This window comes from Olea europaea, unplaced genomic scaffold (assembly GCF_002742605.1).
Source record: "Olea europaea var. sylvestris unplaced genomic scaffold, O_europaea_v1 scaffold204, whole genome shotgun sequence".
Lineage (NCBI taxonomy): Eukaryota > Viridiplantae > Streptophyta > Magnoliopsida > Lamiales > Oleaceae > Olea > Olea europaea.
Window position 1 is genome coordinate 715,650 of NW_019238304.1, and position 22,248 is coordinate 737,897.

A 22,248-nucleotide genomic window follows, 5' to 3' on the forward strand; every position below is an offset into this window, starting at 1 on the left:
TCATGTGATAAACAAAATAAAGGAAGACAAACCAAAATATATATATAAAAAGAGAGAGAGAAATAACAGAATATACGGCAGAAATCGGAGAGTGTGGTGGTCAACCTCTGATTCTTAATCTCCATTAATATGAAAATTGTATCACTTCCCTTGTGAAAATACAAAATTGAAACAAAGAAGAATAGTATGTAAATATGTCATGGAGAGTATCAATTGAAACCAAGCTTATCTCTTCATGCATTCCTAACTCATCAATTTTTTTCAGATATATAAATACATGCAGCATTTTCATTTAGAATTTAAAAATATATAAAGTAGTTTACATCTATGTCAAAATTACACTACATACTAAATAGCATTACATCAACCAGGAAAGTTGTTTACCTCCCCATGTTGCAGGGTCCAATTGGAAAGTTTCTAAAGCACGCTTCTGACATAATGTCTACCATGTGAATTTACTTCAACATAGATAAATCAAGTTCCACGTGCTATAAGTAGTACCAGTAACACATAATTACACATCTATGCAGGAAATAAAAATACTGATTCAGTATTGTATATCTTTTAACCCCAAAAGATTTAATATATCAGTTGGTGAAATTTATTGGTGAATGGTAAGAAAAAAGACCAGTATACTTGTCAATATCATATATTTATATGTACGTTTGTGTAGAAAATAAGCATCTTACACAACAGTCAGCTAAATTTCAAACGACACGATGTAATAAAAAGGCATTATTTCTGAAAGCTTTTCATTTCTGCTCATTCAAAGTTGAATTTTTCTTGAACTCAAAAGTATTATTCACATTAGAATTAACATATAATGCTGGCATAAACTAATATCGAACTTGGAATTGAGGATAATACAGAGATGTGTGATGTTAAGCAAAGTTTTATCTAAGCAAAACGTAGCATCAGCAGATAATGATTCGATTGATTTATATTTCTTTTAGCTTTCAGATAATTGAACAGCACAAGGTTGAAAAAGAACACAAACCCCCAATGGTACATGTAGGTCAACAACTTGACCATTGCGTAAGGAAATAATGGACATGGATACTATAAAAATGATTTATCCTTTTGTCTAGATTGAAGGTTCATCAGTATGTGGGTGGATAATTCAGGGGACTAACAAACTATAGAGCTTCTTATAGTCTTCAACACAATGTATCAAAGCAATACTCCTACTTATCTGGGATTGCAACAATGCTGGAGTCATCTCCAATAATCAATCCTACAAGTAAACTCACAAAAAAAATAAGAGCAAAAAGGTGATTGGAGTCAATTTCCAATGAGGCATAATATGCACAAGTTATCCTTGAGAGAGAAAAAATCTCCCAGTAGTTTAAATTACATACTACTACTAGGTGAAGAATTGTCCTGGATGTTTTTTATAGGTGAATCAAATCAGAGGGTTCTAATCGTACAAGAAGAATGCATAAATTTGAAAAGGTAAAGATATATTTACTTTTTTGGTCCAGTTAAAATTTTAATTGAAATCAATAATTAATGTTAGCTACATGTTTTATGAGATTCAACAACTGTCCTTGGTTTTCTCTATCTGTCTCACTTAACATTTTTTTTTATTTTTTCCTTAGTTTGCTTAAATTCGACAAAAGAACTAAGGAAAAAACGAAAGGAAAAAATAACTCAGCAACTTCATGCATTTGCAATACACATCACAGAGAACTAGGGAAAGAGAACTTACATCACAAAATGCTTATGTTCACTCCTGTCTAATGTAGTAGCTGTGTGGCCGATCCCTTTGGCTTTTGTTTAGGCAGAGTACCATCATAGTCACCAGCTTAAACTCGGGCTTCATGTGTATCAGTACAATGCCCTTGAAGCAACTGGGGCTCACCATGCTCAATACCCTTCCGGAAAAAATCAACACAGTACTTCTCATTTTCTTCCTCATTGGATAGCTCTCTCCTCACCGGCTTATCTTAAAACTCTGCTAAGCTGCATAAGTTGCTAACCCATCATTGACAGCTTTTAGCTGAAGCTTGTCCCTGAAATAGATCAAATCACTATTATTCATCTAATTTTGGTGCCATCAATCTGATTAAAATAAATTAGAACTTTCATTATTCCCATTATGTTAAATTTGTTATGAACTCAAAAAGAACATATCTTTCACATCAAAACATGAGGACATCCAAAAAAAACTTACGCTATTATAGTCAGGAATCTGATTTTTGGTCCCATTGCCCGACAAGGAAGCCCTTGGTGAGGAGCCTTCCTATGAACCTTCTCACACAAGCGAAGGAGGTTGTGGAGGTGGAACATATGAAATTTTCAACTTGCATTCTTCAACATGGTTTCCCAACTCTTTGCTAAACAAAAAACCGGAAAAAAAAAAAGGAAAAATGTACAACTTGCTTTATTAACCGAACCTTTCCTGCCCAGCTACTTACTTGCAAAGTAAATACAGAAGCATTACAATAAATTGTACCATATCAAGATTGATATCCTTTGTGATCACTCCTGGGCTTACAACTACACTCTGGAAAAGAAAATTTTCCTTGTACTGGAAATCAAGTGGAGCCTCCTCTTGTGCTTGCATTGTAACTGGACTTCAAAAAATTTTAACATTCACTTACTGATTCAATGCAAATAAAATCCACATGCCAAAGATAAATGCGTGTCTTATTGTTTGATTTTTGAAATTGACCGGTCGGGTTGGTTCATTGAAATCCAAATTATCCCTATAAACTCACTCACCTGAATCGTTTAAAGCAGAACAGATAACTTCAAGGAAAAAAGGAATTTTTACTTTCAAACCTCTGACTAATTATAATTCCCTACACACGATTTTTTATGTAATTCACACACATTCTTTAACTGGATTTTTTTTAAAATTTTTTTGACATAAATGGAGAGACAGTCAGAGAAAGACCTGTGACATCACAAGTAGAATGAGGCAATACAACTCTCGTATTTGGCCTCACGTAATACTTCTTTGGATTCGTTGTCTTCACCTGAAATAATATAAAAATTAAATTAAATAAAAAATGAACACATGAACAGGTGAATATATGTTTGAATGAACAAAATTCATACATTGAAGGCAACTTAATTATCTGATTTGTTGGTCAATTGCAAGGAACATGAAATCTGCGTCTTCAATTCGATTTTTCCAAATAATCCAAAAATTAAAGAAAGAAAAAAAGGAAATTAAAAACAGCAAATCAAAACGAACAGAATTAAATTAATCTCCCCAAAAGACATTCTTTTATACGTGTGTGGTTGTGCGTTAAAATGTTAAGATAGACAGACAGAAAAAACAGCTACATGGGAACTGAAGTTCGAGAGGTACGATTTGGACGAGCTCGCTGTTACTCGAGCCTATGTAGCTCGCTAAATTATTGGCACTTGGATTCTCCCAAATCACCGATATTTGAAGGCAAAATATAAAGAAAACAGTCGTAAAGATCAAAGAAATTCCTAGAACTAAATCAGCTATTAGCTTTGACTCTCTATATGGATTATCACTGCCTTGAGGGAGGAAAAATGAAGGAAAGGCAGATTGAAATTTCAATTGGCACGGAGCGTGCGTAGATATCTCCGTGCACACGGAGTCTAAGCTTCCATTATTATTATTATTATTATTATTATTATTATTATTATATTTTTGTCTAAAAAAATGTTTTTTTCTTTTTCTTTTTCTTTTTTTGCTCTTTGTTAAAAAAAAAATATTTTTATTCTCCAGAGACGTCCTCTAAATCCTACAAGAAGATTTTTGCACATAAACAAAATTATAAACTATTTTTCTTTCTTAATTAACACTATCCATCCAATCTACCTTACAAAAAGATGCACAAAATTTCCACCATACTGCTTTTCCTAAAACAAATGAAAAATGAAATATGGAAAAATAAAAAGGAGATTTTAAAATTTAAAATGAAGTTGGAGAAGAGAACGTCATTCCAAACAAATCTCCCTCTTTGAGTCCATCCAAAACCAGAAGAAATTCCAACATCTACCCCTTTCTCCTGATCCCGTCTAATAATCACTATTCCCAAGTTTTGCCCTTCTATATCCTTTTAATACAAAAGTGCAAGTGTCAAATTTACAAGCATTTCATTTCTAAGTAAGAGAAATTAATTTCAATAATATAGTGTTACAAAATTATCTCAAAAGCTAATTCACCATCATCTGGAAGGTATCTTCGAACAAAATTAATACAATGTCCATATAAACACGATAATCAAATGAAGATATAAGAAGAATAAAGATTAATTCAAAAGAACAAAAAATCAAAAACACATACTTACATATAAATTAGAGAGATTCAACTGCTCGTCTTGGATTGTATAAAATAGTCTATGAAAGAGTTTGGTCACGGGTGTTGCAATTTTGGTCGGAATTGGAACAATGACAATGTTTCTACGAACTTTAGAAGAAAGAGAGAAAGAAAATGGAGAAATCAATTCATAGTAAGAAAGAGAGCGGAGGTGAGATTATGGCAGTGGGGATGGTGAAGTTGCATGCAAAAATGGAGAAATACAGGATGGTTGTGTGAAGCGAAAAAGAAAGGAAAAAAAAAGGCAATTTCGTACAGGACGAAGTATATTTGCGAATGCTTAGCAAATCCAATTTCATCAATATCAAAATTAGAATTACAACCTACCATCAGACCTTTACGCAAAATATAGTAATTTTCATCCAAATGTCGAAAGTTTTTATACGAGATTTAATATTATTGAACACTCAAGTATGACTGTCAAGATGATTGCATTAAGCCATGAGTGTAACTATAAAGTTATCACAATATTTAAAAAAAGACTTTTAACACGAAAATTATAAGACGATTCATGTTGATTTCTTTAATCATTTCTTGATTGAGAATAAAAATACAGTCTCTAAATCTATTTGATGTAACTCTGAATTTAAACATACTATCATAGCTAACATCGACGTACAGAAATGATTCCCATTATCATGAAAAAAAATTATTTAACTCAATACACATATCTATGACCCTTTTTTTTTTTTTTAATGAGCTTTATCTATCAAAAAACTCATTAGTCTTCCTCACAATTTTCAAGAATCTGAATGTTCTCAATAAACATAATGTCCAAATAGGCCTTAAGGTTGAAGCAATTATATATTAAAGTGATAAGTCTCCTAGCATGAGCTATCTAAGTAGGAGATGGTTTTTTGCAGTCAACTTTGACTTCTCCCTTGCACCATATAGAGCCATATGTGACTTAGAAGAGTTATAACTATCTTGTGTAAAGTGCTAAGGACTTATAAGACGTGTTGGAGGCCTAAGGTTGAAGGAATTAGAGGTTAAAGTGACAAGTCCTCACAAGTTAGCTATGTGTTGTCTCCTTTGATTAAATTCTGATTTCTACTTATCCATGGAGGGGTTTTATGAAATTTAGGGTTAATATACCACATACACGAAGTCTTAAAGGAGTGGTAGACGTGAATAATGCTTAAAAGTGAAGGAATAGACCATTACAATGACAAATGAATAGGCATGGCGTGTACTACGTATCAAGGTGTTCCTTGTAGCAAAATCCGATTTTACATCTATCCTTGCAGGTATAAATCAAGTGTCCTTGGCTTATTTTAATGTCTTAAAAATCCATTTTACTTGCCCAAATATCCCAAAACATATTATAGAGCCAATTCCTTAACTGCTCATTTGATTACTTACCCGATTGACACCCGATTCTTGACCGATTTCAACAATTTGCACCTCCATATTTATAACATCATATAAAATATACATTATTACGTCGTAATTATGTCACTTCATGCCTCGTGTCCCAAATACGGCATTTACCTATCTAGGGTTTGAAGTGACCTCGATCAGCCAAACGAAAGCTTGAACCTTCGTCGATACTAATTTTCAGCCTTTTCGATATTACATTACTTACTGAGCCAATCTCCAACATTTAGTTAACCTAATTTTCTATCATAGATCAATACAAAATTCACCATCTAGGTTCAGGAGTAGAAGGTTATCACCATGTAAATATTATAAAGCCTTAATGATCGAGTATACCGTTTTAAGAGAAAGCGATTAGAAAATTGGTGCAAATGACAATGTAATTAATGTGAAATACATTAATCATATTGGCCAAATGTATAACAGGAAGTTTGGGGTATTACACCATGTCACCTTTGGAGATAACGCTAAAGGTAAAATAATCGGCATTGGAAACATTGGTAATCACTCATCCCCATCTATTGATAACCTTAAACATAATTTACTAAGCAAATGCCAATTATGTGACAAAGGATATAACATAAAATTCGATTATACCAAATGCCTTATTAAGGACGCTACGTCTAAAGAGGTGATTTTCATAGGAAGCCAAAATAAAGATGTTTATATTATAAACATTGAATTTGAAAATATAAGTGTTTACTTGGCTTGAAAGAAGAATCATGCTTATGGCATAGAAGACCCATGTAAACATGGATCTTCTCTCAAAAATTTCTAAAAATTGTTTTGTAAAAGGTTTACCAAATTTGAAATTTGAAAAAAATAAAATTTGTGATGCTTGTCAATTTGGAAAACAAGTAAAAAATTCTTTCAAACCAAAACTTTATACTTCAACTACAAAACCTTTACAACCTCTCCATATGGATCTTTTTGGATCTTCTAGGACGACTAGTTTAGGAGATAAATATTATGATTTTGTTATAGTCGATGATTTTTCAAGATATACTTGGGTTATATTTTTAAGCTTAAAAGAAGAAGTTTTGAAAACTTTTAAACATTTTTGTAAGAAAGTTAAAAATGAAAAAGGTTGTTCTATTACAACAATTAGAAGTGACCATGGTGGAGAATTTGATAATGTTGGTTTTGATGATTTTTGTAAAGAATATGGATATGAACATAACTTTTCGGCTCCTAGAACACCTCAACAAAATGGTGTAGTAAAAAAGAAAATCGTACATTGCAAGAAATGGCTCGGACTATGTTAAATGAAAATAATTCGCCTAAATATTTTTAGGCCGACGCCGTTAATACCGCTTGTTACATTGTTAATAGAGTATTAGTAAGCAAAAAGAAAATTAAAGCTCCTTACGAAATTTGGAAAAATAGAATTCCAAATATTGGTTATTTTATAGCATTTGGATGTAAATATTTTATTTTAAATACAAAAGGCAATTTGGAAAAATTCGACTCCAAATCCGATGTTCGAATTTTCCTAGGATATTCATATACTAGCAAAGCATATAGCATTTTTAACAAACGAACTCTAGTCATTGAAGAATCCATGCATGTTACTTTTGACGAAACTAACTCATTTGATCAAAAGAAAGGTAGTGATGACGATGTAGGATTGGAAGCTCCTTTTTAACAAATGAAAATTCAAGACCAAAATAAGAAGGTACCAAATGAAGAAATAAAGGAATCACATGCTAAATTAAATAAAGAAAGACAAATCGAAGAATAAAGTGATCCCCCATTGCCAAAAGAATGGAGGTTTGTTACATCTCATCCCAAAGAGCTTATAATTGGCGATCCATCAAAATGTATCACTACTAGAACTTCTCATAAAAATCATTTTGGTAGTTGTGCATTTATTTCTCAAATCGAACCTAAGAACTTCAAAGAAGTCGAGTTTGATGAGTTTTGGATTCTAGCGATACAAGAAGAATTAAATTAATTTGAAAGAAATCATGTTTGGGACTTAGTCACTAGACCAAACAATCAAATCATTATTGGAACAAAATGGGTCTTTAGAAACAAAAGAGATGAAAATGAAATAATATGCATAACAAGGCTAGATTAGTGGCTCAATGTTACAATCAAGAAGAAGGTATCGATTTTGAAGAAACATTTGCACCCATAACAAGATTGGAATCCATTCGTATGCTTCTTGTATTTACATGTTACAAAGGTTTTACACTTTATCAAATGGATGTTAAAAGTGCATTTTTGAATGGTTTTATTCAAGTAGTTTTTGCTGAGCAACCTCCCGGTTTTAAAGATCACAAGTATCCGGATCATGTATTTAAACTTAGAAAAGTACTTTACAGTTTGAAACAAGCTCCTTGGTACGAGCGGTTGAGTAAATTTCTTCTCTCAAATGGTTTTACAATTGGAAAAGTAGATACTACACTTTTTATAAAAACTCATAAAGAGGATATGCTCATTGTTCAAATTTATGTTGATGACATTATTTTTGGCACTACAAATATTCATCTTTGTGAAAAATTTTCAAATTGCATGAGCATAGAATTTGAAATTAGAATGATGGATGAATTAAATTCTTTCTTGGTCTTCAAATTAGACAAACAAAAGAAGGAAATTTCATAAATCAAAATAAATACATATAGACATGCTTAAAAAATTTATTATGCATGACATTAAGCCTATGAACACGCCAATAAGCACGTCCCTAAAGCTTGATAAAGATGATCGGGGCACATCCGTGGACGTCACAAAATATCGAGGTATGATCGGATCACTTCTTTATTTAATAACTACTAGTGGGCCCGATATTTTGTTTAGTGTTTGCTTATGTACTCATCTTCAATCTAATCCTAAAGAATCTCACTTAAGTGTCGTTAAAAGAATTTTTCGATATTTAAGTGGAACTAGAACCCTAGGACTTTGGTATCCAAAGGGTACACATCTTGATTTAATTAGCTATTCGGAAGCTGATTGGACTAGATGTAATGTTGACCGTAAAAGTACTAGCGAAAATTCTCACTTCCTAGGCTTTGCTAGTCTTGGTCTAGCAAGAAACAAAACTCCGTGGCGCTATCCACCATCGAGGCGAAATATATCTCAACCGCTAGTTGTTGTGCACGAACATTATGGATGAAACATACATTATGTGATTATCATTTATCCTACGATCATGTGCCTATCTTATGTGATAATTCTAGTGCTATTAATCTATCAAAGAATCCTGTCTTGCATTCACGAACTAAGCATATTGAGATTAGGCATCATTTTCTTCGTGATCATGTACAAAAGAGAGATTGAATTATAATTTATAAAGACCGAAGATCAATTGGCCAACATTTTCACCAAACCTCTCGCACACAATCATTTCTCTTCTGTTCGAAGAGGTCTAGGAATTATTGATGAAAATTTAATTTAAAAAATTCGGACGCATCTGTCCAGTCCGGACCGAATCTTCCAGATTGACAGTACATTTTGAACACTATCAATCTCGACATTTAGATTTGTGGTGGTTAGCGTTTTGAACCATCTAGACGTCCGGATCTGTGGTGGTTCACGTTCTTCAAAACGCTAACCAGAGGCCATCTTCTTCATTTCTTCCCCTCTTTTCTTCAAAATTTTCCCTCAAACTCTCTCACCCACTGTCATCTCCTAAGATCACTTTTCTTCCAATGTCTTGTTCTCCACAAGATTTAAACTTCAAAATATTCACACATTACCTAAAATCATTTAAAATCTTCATCTTTTCGCTCCACTCGAACCTCCGGTGACTTTTGGCAATATTCGCTCAAATTGCTCAATCTTGTGTGTCAAATTACACTATTCACTACAGTATTCGTCACATATTTAAGCACTTCACAAATTCAATTGTGAATTTTGGCCACAAAATCTCCAAACCCTAACTTTCAAATTTTGGGGATTATTTGAAGTTCTTGGAAATATCATCAATCTTCAAGAATGTCGGGATCTCAAAAAGGAAAAAAGGTGAAAAGAACTGAGAAACGACCCCCTCCATTGTCATTGGATGAAGTAATGGATTTGGAGTCGGAGATGCCATCGAACCCCTTTGAAAAGTCACCCATTTGATTGGTAAGAATGTTGATTTTGTGGATTTTACTGTAATTTATATCTCACAATCACAACTCCTTGTGATTAACAAATTATTGAACTTGAATGTTCGGACTCTATTATTTAATATTATTCATCAGAATATTAATTTAAATAAATAATAGATCAGTCAGTTGCTACTACAGTGGTTCAGTCAGTTGTCCCAGTCAGTTTTGGCCTTTCGACTATCACTACATCAACTTTTACTCCTTTGCATACTGCCATTCCTAGTTCTAATGCTTACTTTGAACCCTTGGCTCACGATATGATTCAGCGACCACATGTATCAGTTGAATCAGAGGATACAACTATAATGGTCAGACTTTTACAAGGTCCCACACCTGGCCACACTAATGCTCATGGTTCTCTCATTTGTCAGTAGAATATAGAGACATTCTAAACAATCGGATACAAAAAACACAGCACATATTGAGGTACACCAATAGGGTGTGTTCCGTAGGTCATCTAATGAGGATTTGGTTGGATGGATAAAGGACGATGGTTTCGTCAAGGTTATACGGAAGAAACACTCGCGGGCTACTGATACTCTACACCCGAACAGGAGGATCACTGGGAGTCAGTCACATGATACCTCCTCAAATTCCCCATCCCTATGAGTATCATCATATGGAATGTAAGAGGTGTAGCTAGTGTAGCTACTCGACGGCAACTGAAGATGCTTATTTAGCTCCATCAGGTTTATCTCTTGGTTATTTTGGAACCTTTTATCATTCAACAGGTTTACATTAATAGTAGATGTCAAAAATTGGATAGTTACTATGAAAGATAAAATTTCTTCACTTCTTAAAAACAACACTTGGAACTTGGTTGAAAAGCTCAAGAATCTAATTGATTGTAAGTGGATTTACAAAATAAAAGAAGGGCAAGAGAAAATAAAAATGTTAGATGCAAGGCAACACTTGCAGCAAGAGGTTTTACACAAAAGGGGGTGTAGACTATAATGAAATTTTCTCCCCTGTTGTTAAATACACAAATAATAAATGCATTCTTGCCATTGTTTCTCGATTTAGGGGTTTGAGCCCCATTAATTTTCATTACATTATATTTCATTTTTCTCTCTCCTATTTTCAACCTTATGATTTTCCATAAAATAATATTACACGTAAGTCGAAAATTTGTCCTTCTTTTTTAACCACTCATTTTTAAAAAAAACACTATTCCGCACATTAATTTTTCCCCGTAATGGGGGAAAAACAGGGGCTAAATGGAAACTTGATCAGAGTTAGATGTCAAAATCGCTTTTCTTTATGGCGACTAGATGGAAAAATCTATATGAGATAACATGTTGGTTTCATAAAGGTGATCCTGAAAATGTTGTGCGTGTCTTTTGGAGAAATCTCTCTATGGTTTAAAATAAGCACTGAGGCAATGATACAAAAGATTTGACACTTTTATTTTGAAACTTGATTTTCAAAGAGGCAATTATGATACATGGTTTTTTTGTAGAGGTAAAGAAGATAAAAATTCTGTTTACTTAGTACTTTATGTGGATGTCATGCTACATGCCAATTGTGATAAATCTGAAATTGAGTACATTAAAAAACTTAAATCTGAGTCGATATGAAGGATCTTCGGGCTACCAAAAAGATCCTTGGAGTGTAGATTTTTTAGAAACAAAGAAAAAGACAAGATATTTTTAAATCAACTTGACTACGTGGATAAAATTTTGAAAAAATTTAACATGTTTGACTGTAAAACAGTGACACTGCCACTTGCTAATCATTTTAAGTTTTCAAATGAATTCTATCCTAAAACTATCATAGAATGTCAAAATCCCTTATGCTAATGTGATTGGATCTGCCATGCATTTGATTATGTACCAGACTTGATCTTACTTTTAGTATTAGCATACTTAGTAGATTTATTAGTAACCCATGGGGAAGAATATTGGAATGGTTTAAAATGACCTTTAAGAAACTTGAAAGGTATATCAAACTATGATCTTGTGTTTAAAACGAATAAAGAAGGGGTAACTTCAAAGGGTTTTATTGATTCTGATATTGATGGAAATAGGGATAATAAGAAATCAACTTCATCCTATTTCTTTACCTCATGAGGTATTGTAATCAGTTGGAAATCTCAACTTCAAAAGATTGTAGCTTAGCCCTCAACTGAAGTAGAATACATTGCTGCTTTTGATGCCTTTAAAGAAGGTATTTAGTTAAGTGGACTGCTAAAAAAACTTGGTTTTGTTGATGAAAATACAATTTTGTATTCTGATAACCAAAGTGCTATACAATTGAGCAAAAACCCCATGTTTCACGACAGGACTAAACACATAGACATTAAATATCATTTCATTAGAGATATAATTTCTAAAGGAATTTTTAAGATTGACAAAGTCGCTGCTCAATTTAACCCTTCCGATATGGGAACAAAGATAATACATCTAAACAAATTTCAGAAATTTTTGAAGATAATATCTCTTAATATTTTGTGATGTATACAGGTAATTGGAGGAAATGAATTATGAAAAGATGGTATGCTCATGGTTGCACTATAATCTGAAAGTTAAGATAGTAAGGTAGAGAATGTTAAGAATCGAACTCGATTTGGTATGCATCCTAATTTTCAAAGTAAAAATGGATTTTTAGAAACTCATTTTTGTTAGTGGGATGACTTAACTGGATGGTGACATCTGTCCAAGTTTTGACCGTTTGATTTGGCACATTGAACATGGTAGTTATATTCTTTGGATGCCGGTTCATTTTGGACATGTTGTATTCTTCGTTCTGGCTTTTAAAGAGAGAGAGAGAGTTCTAGAGATTTTTGACTCTCGTTGGCTAGAGCTTTAATATGTGATTCTTTCTCTTGAACATCTCATTTGAGACGGTGGTATGATGTTTTCTAGCTTTTTGATACTTGTATTTTCTTGAGTGAAAATAGTAAGAGCGAGAGGAGATATGAGGTTTCTTGTGTGATTCTTGTCAGATCTGTTAATTCATGTAAAAGAGATAGGTCTCTAAAAACCATATCTGTGTGTTGGTTTAATTTTGTAACCTTCGTTGTCAGTTTTGAGGCTTTATAGTGCAATCGAGCTATATCCAATTTAATGGATGCTCAATAGGGAATCAGGTGTTAAAAGGTCATCTGCAAGTTTTAATTTCTACAAGGAAATCATATTTATAGTCTGTAAACAGGCTCTAGCCTTTAGATCTCATCAACATCGATCATGGTCATACATTAACTAATCCAACCGATTGAATACAAAAGGTGCCCAAAAATATTTTAAATGAATGGGTAAGATTAGGCGTGTACGTCATGTAGCTTAAGCCCCTGTTTGATGCCCATTATCTGAAAATGAAAATGGGGGGAATTGTATTTTTTAGAAAAATGAGAGATTGAAAAAGAAGAAAAAGTTTTCGATTTACATGTAATATTATTTTATGGAAGATTGTGTGGTTGAAAATAGGAATACATGTACCTTGAAACGAGCAATAGTCTAATTGAATCATGCAAACATGCTGGATCATGAAGCATCTTCACTTTACCATATGTCAACCGTCAATAATGCATAAAATTCAAGTACAATAAACATTAAACATTACAGTAGTGTACAGTGATGAGGTGGGAAATGGAAAAAAAGAGAGAGGCAAAAATAGCCCATTTTGTAGCAAGTGACCCATCTGGAGCCTTATTTTTTCCCCAAATTATATCCCCCATTTACAAACAATAACATAGAGACCGTTGTAATTCCAGGTGACAACCTAAATAATCGCCTCCTCCAATCACTGCTTGAACTGTAACATAATACTTCCTCCCTTCCCACCGGCAAGGGACCGCCGAATAATTGTGTATGGTAAGGAAAAAGAAGGCAGCAACTATGTGAGTCATTGGATTTTCATTATTATTCTTTTTCAATCTATCGATGTATGTGTGAATTTCTTGTTTGTTGGCATGCCGACGATGAAATACAATTTTCCCCTATATTTTGCAAGGTCATGTGATACAATTTCTCTTTATTTTATCCCATCAAATCCTATCAGTTTACTTACGGGACGCGACCATTTCCAACCCTTTTGCTACAAATGTAATGATTAACTTACTTTTTGACTAGAAATGATTTATTTAAAGACATTAAGGGATAACTTCCATCTATCTAACATAGTTTAGGTAGTTATTTGGGTTATAACATCATAATCCCAGATGAACTAATCCAAATTTATATATATAATTCCCACCTCCAGCCATGTTTCACGTGCAGAAGAAAAATGTTAATTATTATCCTATATTTTTATTTTGATAAAAATTAAAAGTTAATGGTTAATAGCTATCCTATATTCTTGACAAAAGATTAAAAGTCAAATGGTAATCCTATTTGGTTTAGACTTCATTATTACAAATCTAAAACTAGTCTCCAAATTCAACTCCACGTGTCATTGTGCATGATTATGAGTTATTATGAAAGTATGATCCAAATATTGAAACCTAGATTTATCCAAATTTGACTAGTGGTTCACGGCTTCTCAATTTCCAATGCAACTTACTTTTTTTAAACTATAAATATCGTGCATAAGTCAAATTTTAGTCACATATTTTTCAAATCAAAAAAGCAATTCTTCATCAATAATTACATTTAAGGCAGCTGAGGAACTTTGAAAATTGGAATATTCTCCTGGATTATTCTTTCAAAAATTCGTTGATCTAATGAGGTAGGATACTATGTATAAGTTGATCTGTAATTGCAATATTATAATTTTTTACGTTATTTATTTCATGAAATGCTAATTGACCTGCGATTAACAAATGAAATGTGAGATTTCCTTCAGGTTTTCTCAATTGTTTGCATTGAAATGTGTTAGAGCATTCGATTGATCACCGATTGCTCTTGATGAATTGATGGTATGAAATGTTATAAATTTATGTTTAAAAAGTTATTGTATTATTTTGGATGCATGTATCCTACTGAGTATAAATTACTTATTCCTTCAAATTTAACATTTCAGGTTAGATCGGTAGACGTGGATGGTGGCTGAGCAATGCGGGGCTACCAAGTAAATTTTTTTAGGAAAACATTTAAAAATAATTCTATCAGGATATTTTGTGTTTCTATTTATTTTCATCAAATGTTCTATGTTACATGACATTATTTTATTCAATTTAGTATTTGAGTATTCAAATAAATTAAGATTTTTAAGTTTCCAATTTATATTTTCGCTTGATGTATGATTACGAAATAATAACACCTCAAAATTTAAGTCCATAAAATTTGGGGCATTACAGTATGAAATCAAAGCACGATTCTACCTTCCTGTAGACATTTTTTTGAAAAGAAAATAGTGAAAAAAATTTCTTAAGAGTTTGATATTAGATATTTGTGTGTTTTAATTATTAAATTGATTTAAAATAATAATATTTTTCGATGGATTTAAAATTTATGATAGTTTAAAGTTAAATTTCTATTTTGTTATTGCCCATGTTTTACACTACACATATTTACTTGTTTAGCCCTTCTTTCGAGTGATGTTTTGTGTACTATAATAATAATAATAATAATAATAATAATAATAATAATAATAATAATAATAATAATAAAGGAGGTTAGTCAATGTCATGCATACACATTCACGAATTTATCTTTTAAATTTTAAAATTTTGTAGGTTAGTATGCAATATGTTAAAATTCCCAAGGTGCCCCTTGTATTATCCATTATCTATAAGCATAAATAAAGTACAAAGCTTTATAAACTCTTTTTGTATTCACATATCGGCAAGCCCATTAGCAATAAATGAAATTTATGATAAACATTTTAAGAAAAAAGATTTTTGATAAGATTCTTGGCACCTAATTCACCAATCAACTACCATCTGATGGACCGAAGGTATTGGGTCATATGTTTTGTATAAATTTTTAATTTTGAGCATGAGATATACATTCTTATATTTAATCTGAGAAATGGTTGAAATGAAATGAAATATTATATTCTAGTATAAATTGTAGCACTATGTTAAATATATTTGATTCCATTTATAAATTATTTTCTCCCATACTTTTAATCAACTTTTGAAAGGGGTATAATATTTTCTGTTAACTTTATAATGAATCATGTAAGCATAAAAGGTGTTATGACTAATAAAATATTAAGCACAACTGGATTAGGCTTGTATGTGACAGTCATGGCTAGAACTAGAGAGACCGCTAGAAAGACGACTTGTAGGACTGTTCTAAACCATGGGGCAGCAGTTATCCAAGCCCGTGAGAATTATGAGATAGACCCAACTCACACATTTATTGAGCATGTGGAGGAAGTCTTCGCTAGGTGAGCTATGGCAAAGAGTGCAGGACATGATATTACACCCCTTCAAGTTGTTAACAATTTTATCCATACACCGCCCCATCAATGGAGAGATGTGAGCATTGTGATTAGGGAAGAAATGCTAAAGGATAACCCTCTAGAGCACTCGAAAAGGATCGAGTTTGAGCTATACTGTGAAACTTTTTTAGATAGGCGGATTTCTAATCTCGAGTCCGAACTTGAGCCAGAGGAGGACCTAGAGAAAGCTGATGAAGATCCGGAAGAGAAGCCAAATTATGAACCTAATAAAAAGTAAGAGAACGAGCCAAAGCATGTACCAGGACTGGAGCCAGAACTAGAACTGAAGCCTGCCAAGGTTCGAACTAGACCCTGAGCTAGGGGTTGACAAGGAATATGAGCCTGAGTCATGTATATCTTTGGATGATGAAGCCCCTCCATCTAAGCTTCGTAGGATTCAAAATGATTGGATCAGCGAAGATGAAAACTAACAACCTAGAGATAGTTTAGTTTAGCCCCTTCCAAAAAAAAAAAAATAAAATGTAATAAGTACTTGAACTAGTCCATAGGTTTTCCTTCTTTCAATCATCCCCAATGTATTCTAGGATTTTAAAAATTTTATGAAATTGAGTTCTTCATTCGAATATATTGAGCTGTGTGTTTTCTAAAACAAATTTTATTTGGTTCATTCAAAGGAAATGGCACGTCAACCAACACAAGCTGTTATGTTTCGGGATTTATTGAGAGCTGTACAAGATCTTAGTAGGCAACAAAAGCAAGCACCTTCTCAAAATGTATAGACTAACTCCACAACACTGAGCTAAATCATGGAATAGTTTCGTCGTTACAAGCCCCCTACCTTTGACAAGATGGCTGGCCCTTTGGTAGCCAAAGAATGGATAAGGGGTTTGGAATGGATCTTCAAGCATCTCTTCTGCATTGATGCCCAAAAAGTTTTATGTACGGAGTTCATGCTAGTTGATGCAGCGAGCCACTGGTGGGAGTCCGTTTCATGCACTAGGACTGAGGTACAACAACGTAACCTCACTTGGGCACATTTCAAAGAGAAGGTGATGGGAAAACATTTTCCACAAACCTTGAGAGATCATAAGGAGACAGAGTTTCTGCAACTTAAGCAGGGAAATGTGGCATTGGCCATCCGATACTTCAACTAGTTCCTTTCATACGACTTATTGAATGGGAACATGATCAGCATTACAACGAAATTAAATTTCCAGCATTGTTAATATGTAGAAGATTTGATTTCAAAAATATTAGAAATGAGATTACATGTCAATCAAAAAGAAATATTAGAATCATAGCAAAATTAATTTTAGAATCATGCCAAATTTGCTTCGATTTTCAAACACTACAAATTCAAAATATAATGAAAATCTCCTTTCTTCGTCATTCCTCCGACCCCTATGACACCCAACTGCTTCTAAAGTACGTGAATCCCCTCCGGTTGGTACCAAAAATCTAATTTTCGTAGGATATGTGGTGGTCGCCATCGCGGTCACTATCATGTTCTATGTTGGGTTATGTCGAAAATTTTCACGAGTGGGGTTAACAGTGGTATGATGTCGAAGGATGTGGCCGTACACGATTTTCATACGTGTGTTAACATTGGCGGGATGTGGAAGGATGTCACTGTACATGAAGTCGAGTGGATTAACATTGGCGGGATGTGGAAGGATGTGGAAGTCCACGAAGTAGTTGGCACAGCAAGTTTAGGTGGAGGTTTTTTCAAATGAATTGGTTTTGGGCCAGTTTAGGAGGAAAACAAATGTTGTACACAAAACTTAAGTCGCAAACTTTTAAGCCACCACATCAGCGATTTTGAATTGCTGTACACAAATGAAAGCTATAGGAAAGCAGTGTACAAGGAGCATTATTGTAATGCATAAGGCTTGGTAACTGCATCATTCAAATCCCTACAGTAGAACTCTACAAGTTCGCAACATAACATTATTAACCTCGAACTTCAGAAATTATTTACTCTCCTGTTAGGAATTTCGTCGTTCTTTTTGGTCACCCAGTTCGGCCAAAATGCCTAATCTGAGGGGCTCAGAGGCAAGCCCGTTCACTATGTGCAAAGTAACCCTCCAAGAGAGTCGTATCAAGTTTCGAACCACACTCAGACACTAGTTTTGTTCATCGATCCAAAGATCTCACAAAATCAACCCTTAATTACCAAAAGAAAAAGGGATTAAACTGCCGAACCAAACCCCTACACACAGAGGCCAAAACAACCAGCCAAAGTCACTGTAATGTAAAGAGTTTCACAGGATCCTTCTAATATTACAATGATCTCATGAAAAAACATAAGGATCAAGACCAAAAAAAGAAGAACATCTCTCTCAAAGAGAACAGAGAGAGTAAAACTCAAGAAGCCAGAAAGTCTCTCAAAACCGTGTGATCCAATTCAACAGATTGACCCCTCATAAATCACCTCCAAAAAATCAAATTTCATATCAACCATTAATCTGTAATGGACGGCCAGGATGAAGGCTAAAGAAGCACAACTCGAGTGAAGCTTCAAGGGCCAATTGGGGGTTGCCACTTGGGCCTTCCACATCCAAAAGACCCTTTTGCCCTTAATGAAAGTGTTAACTAATTTGAGAAACACGTTTTTACATCTCCAATTTTGTCCTAACTCAAAATCGGTTAATGGTTCTCATTGTACCAATTTTTAAGAAGCATATTATCAAACCACTCAAAATAAATTCAGAACACTTGAAAAGAAATTATTTTATTCCGCACAATGTCGAAACTAAAGTAAGTCCTGAACCTAACATGGACGATTTAGACTTGGTTTTCGGGAACTATTTGTTAATAATTAAATTTACAGTAATCAATTGTGAAAATCTTGGCCGTCATTTGTAATGCTATCACAAGTTCACTATGAACGAGAACATGTCTCTATCAATGAACCTTTCTAAGCTAAAAGATCAAAAAGTCATGTGGAAACCCAGGTCATCATTTGCAAACATTTGTAATACAAAACCATATGATCAACTTGAAACATATACAATGAGCATATGAGATTTGTGAATGCGGAGAGCAAAAATTCCAATTAGAGAACATTTTAATAAGAATGATAAACCTATTATAGAGGTCAACAGCATGTACGTGTTCTAAATTTTTATTTCAATTATGTTATTCATTCTTCTTTAGCCTGCACACAATGAGCATTCGATGTATGCTTTCACTGTTTGATACGCGATTTTGATTCTCCTGCAATGTTAATCTTTAATTCATTTTCGCTTTATTTTAATCCATTTCATTTAATCAAATTATAAATAAAAATGTCAGGAATTTTCGGAGTTATATTTTATTTTATATTAAATTGATTTTACTGATTTTATAGATGCAATAGCATCCATGCCTTCATACAAAAAAGAAAGAGAAAAGAGAGCATTAAAACTGAAAGGGATTACAATCATTACAGATTCAGCTTCTCACATATGATGAATTTTTTTTTCATCAATACATCTCTGCTAAATTCGTTTATTTAGTTTCACCCACAACAAACAAATTTCATCATTTTTCACTAAATGGAAATAAGACTTCTTGATCAAATGACTATCTAGATCAGTGAGTGCAAAGGAAAGTAGTACGTCAGGCCTGAATGTTTCCAAGATAACTCTGCCAAAAAAATAACATAAATAAAGAAAAAGCTCATAGTCCATCAAGTAAATAAATAAGAACTGTTAGATATACCTCCAGAAAATGATGTACTTTCCATTACTACTGGGAATGGGAGATAATGACTTTAAGCTCTTCATTTCCCATTTCTTCTACTTGTTGCTCTTGAATTTTGTAGGCTGACTCTTCAACTGATTTTACACACCCATGTACCTCAATCTTTGAGAGAGAAAGAATATCCCCTATGCTGGAATGGATATCCAAATGCTGGCAGCTTCTCAACACCAGGCATTCAAGTTTGGGGAAATCATCGCTTGAGGCATTCCAATGTTCAATTTGTACCCCATCCAGCTCCAAGAATCGGAGTTCTTGGAATCCACCCTCACTTGTGTTCCACTGTTTCCCCTTAAAGATATCATCTTGTAACTTGAGAACCTCGAGCTTGGTTAATTCCTCAATTATCTTCATTTGCTTCCAAGATAAATCAAAGTTATATAACTAGGGGGGAAAGATATACTGAGGGGTTCAAGCTTATTAAGGAAGTCGAAGAAAGGATAGCGAGAGTTGTTCTCGGTTGAATCCCAAAAGAATGTACATCTACATTTTAGCCTTCGGAGATGGGGTGAACACTTCAAGATTTTTTCATCATTAATGAAAATAGAAGAAATATTTTCTAGATTATTTATTTGGAATCTCACCCATAGCTGCTCACTTACGCCAAGATTCACTGAATTTTGCGCCACCGCTGAAATGTGCATGGCACAACTTTGGATCTCCGGTATTTCATCTACCTCTTTATTATACACAAAAAGAAAATTTAGGTTCTCAAATATCTCTATTGACGACAATGGTATAGATGAAACTGCCAAGAACTTTAAAAGAAGCGACACCTCAATTCCTGTTGGATTATGCATTCTGAAATCTATTGTTGACATATCCAATATTTTCAGAAGTTTCAAGCTGTAAATGATGAATGCAGAGGGATCGGGTAAATAGCCTAGCAGAGAGCGAACATGTAGCCAAAACATCTAGAGACAGAAGGATAAGAGTGAGAGTGAATGCTTAGGGGATGGTGTTGCTCATATATTGAAATTTGACTGAAGATCCACAATATAGCATTCAGTGATAACATGATGATATTTCAAAACATCATCAGCAACAGCAGCAACGTTGACATGATAACAACATTTGTTACCTCCATTAGTACAATAGTACAGAAAATTAAAAAAATAAAAGGGGGAGGGAAAGAGTGTGTGGGGGGGGGGGGGGGGGCTTACTTTTGGATCACCTTCATGGTGGAGGGAAGAAGGAGCTTACTTTTGAATCACCTTCATAAATTGATCTTTTTCTCCTATTCTCAAGCACATATCATGCAATAGATCATGTATGCTGCAAGCTTTGACTCCACCGTCGGATCTTCTTTTAGCAACCAGTACTAGGCCTCTATTAATGAGATCCGCCAGGTATTCCTGTGCCACATCCTCAAAGCTCCTGTGTTCTCTTTTCTCTATGAATCCTTCAGCGACCCAAAGAAATATCAACTTTCAGACTGGGATTTCCCTATCTTCCTCGAATACTCCAAAGTGAAGAAAACATGGTTTCAAATGCATTGGTAAATGACTGTAACTAAGTTCCAGTATATTTTGGTACTCATTTGGCCCTTTAGACATGTGTGAACTTATGCTTCGAGAAACTTCTTTCCATATGGTCCTTTTCCTCTCCAAATTTGCAAGAACTGAAGCTATAACAACTACAGCAAGTGGTAATCCATCATAATCTGCTTCTGTAATACTCCGAATTTTGTGCTCATTTAATTTTTAGAATAGCAATTTAACTTTTCAAAATTTAGTATGACCAAAAAATTATTTATGGTTGCCAACTTTTGAATTAGTTGATTTATTAAAAGTTTTTCCAAATAATTTGTTAATTAGGGGTTTGGGATAAATGTCCATTTTACGCCTAATTACTAAAATTAAACATTGTTTCTCCAACTTGGCCGAAAATTGATGAAACATATATGCATGAGGTGTTTTAAATTTAAGCATGAGGTGGCTAACTAATGCACGAGGTGTTTTGGATTTAAGAAAATGAAACCATGCAGCCTACACATGTTGAATTTCTTGAAGAGTCACCCAAAATTAATCATTTTTCTCACCTATAAATAGATGTGTTGCTGCCCTTTATTTCCCTTGCATGAAAAACAACTTATCACTTCTTTAAAAAAGGGCAGATTTCTTCAAGTTTTATTGTAAGATACTTTCTATGTTTAAGTGGTATGATTCCATGGTAATATTTATGCTTAAGCTATGCATGAAAAACCATAATATGAATGTGGTGGACAAGTCCACAGAGTTAGATATCTATTTATGCATTAGGACAAGTCCAAAGGGTATCGGCAAGCCGGAATGTGCAAGTATGTGTTTGATTGCATTCTTTTGTGTAGTATTAACATGATAAAATCCAAGCATGGTATCTTACTGAGTATTCTTTGTACTCATAGTGTTCTATACTAAATTCTCAGATTCATAATTGTGGAGTTGGTGGAAGTCAGTC

The 22,248-nt window shown here is 33.6% G+C and overlaps 1 pseudogene; it reads right to left on the minus strand.

Annotated features, from left to right (window-relative positions):
- Window positions 1-1,957: 1,957 nt before the first annotated feature.
- On the minus strand, window positions 1,958-4,917 carry LOC111379848 (annotated as a pseudogene).
- Between the last annotated feature and the right edge of the window lie 17,331 nt (window positions 4,918-22,248).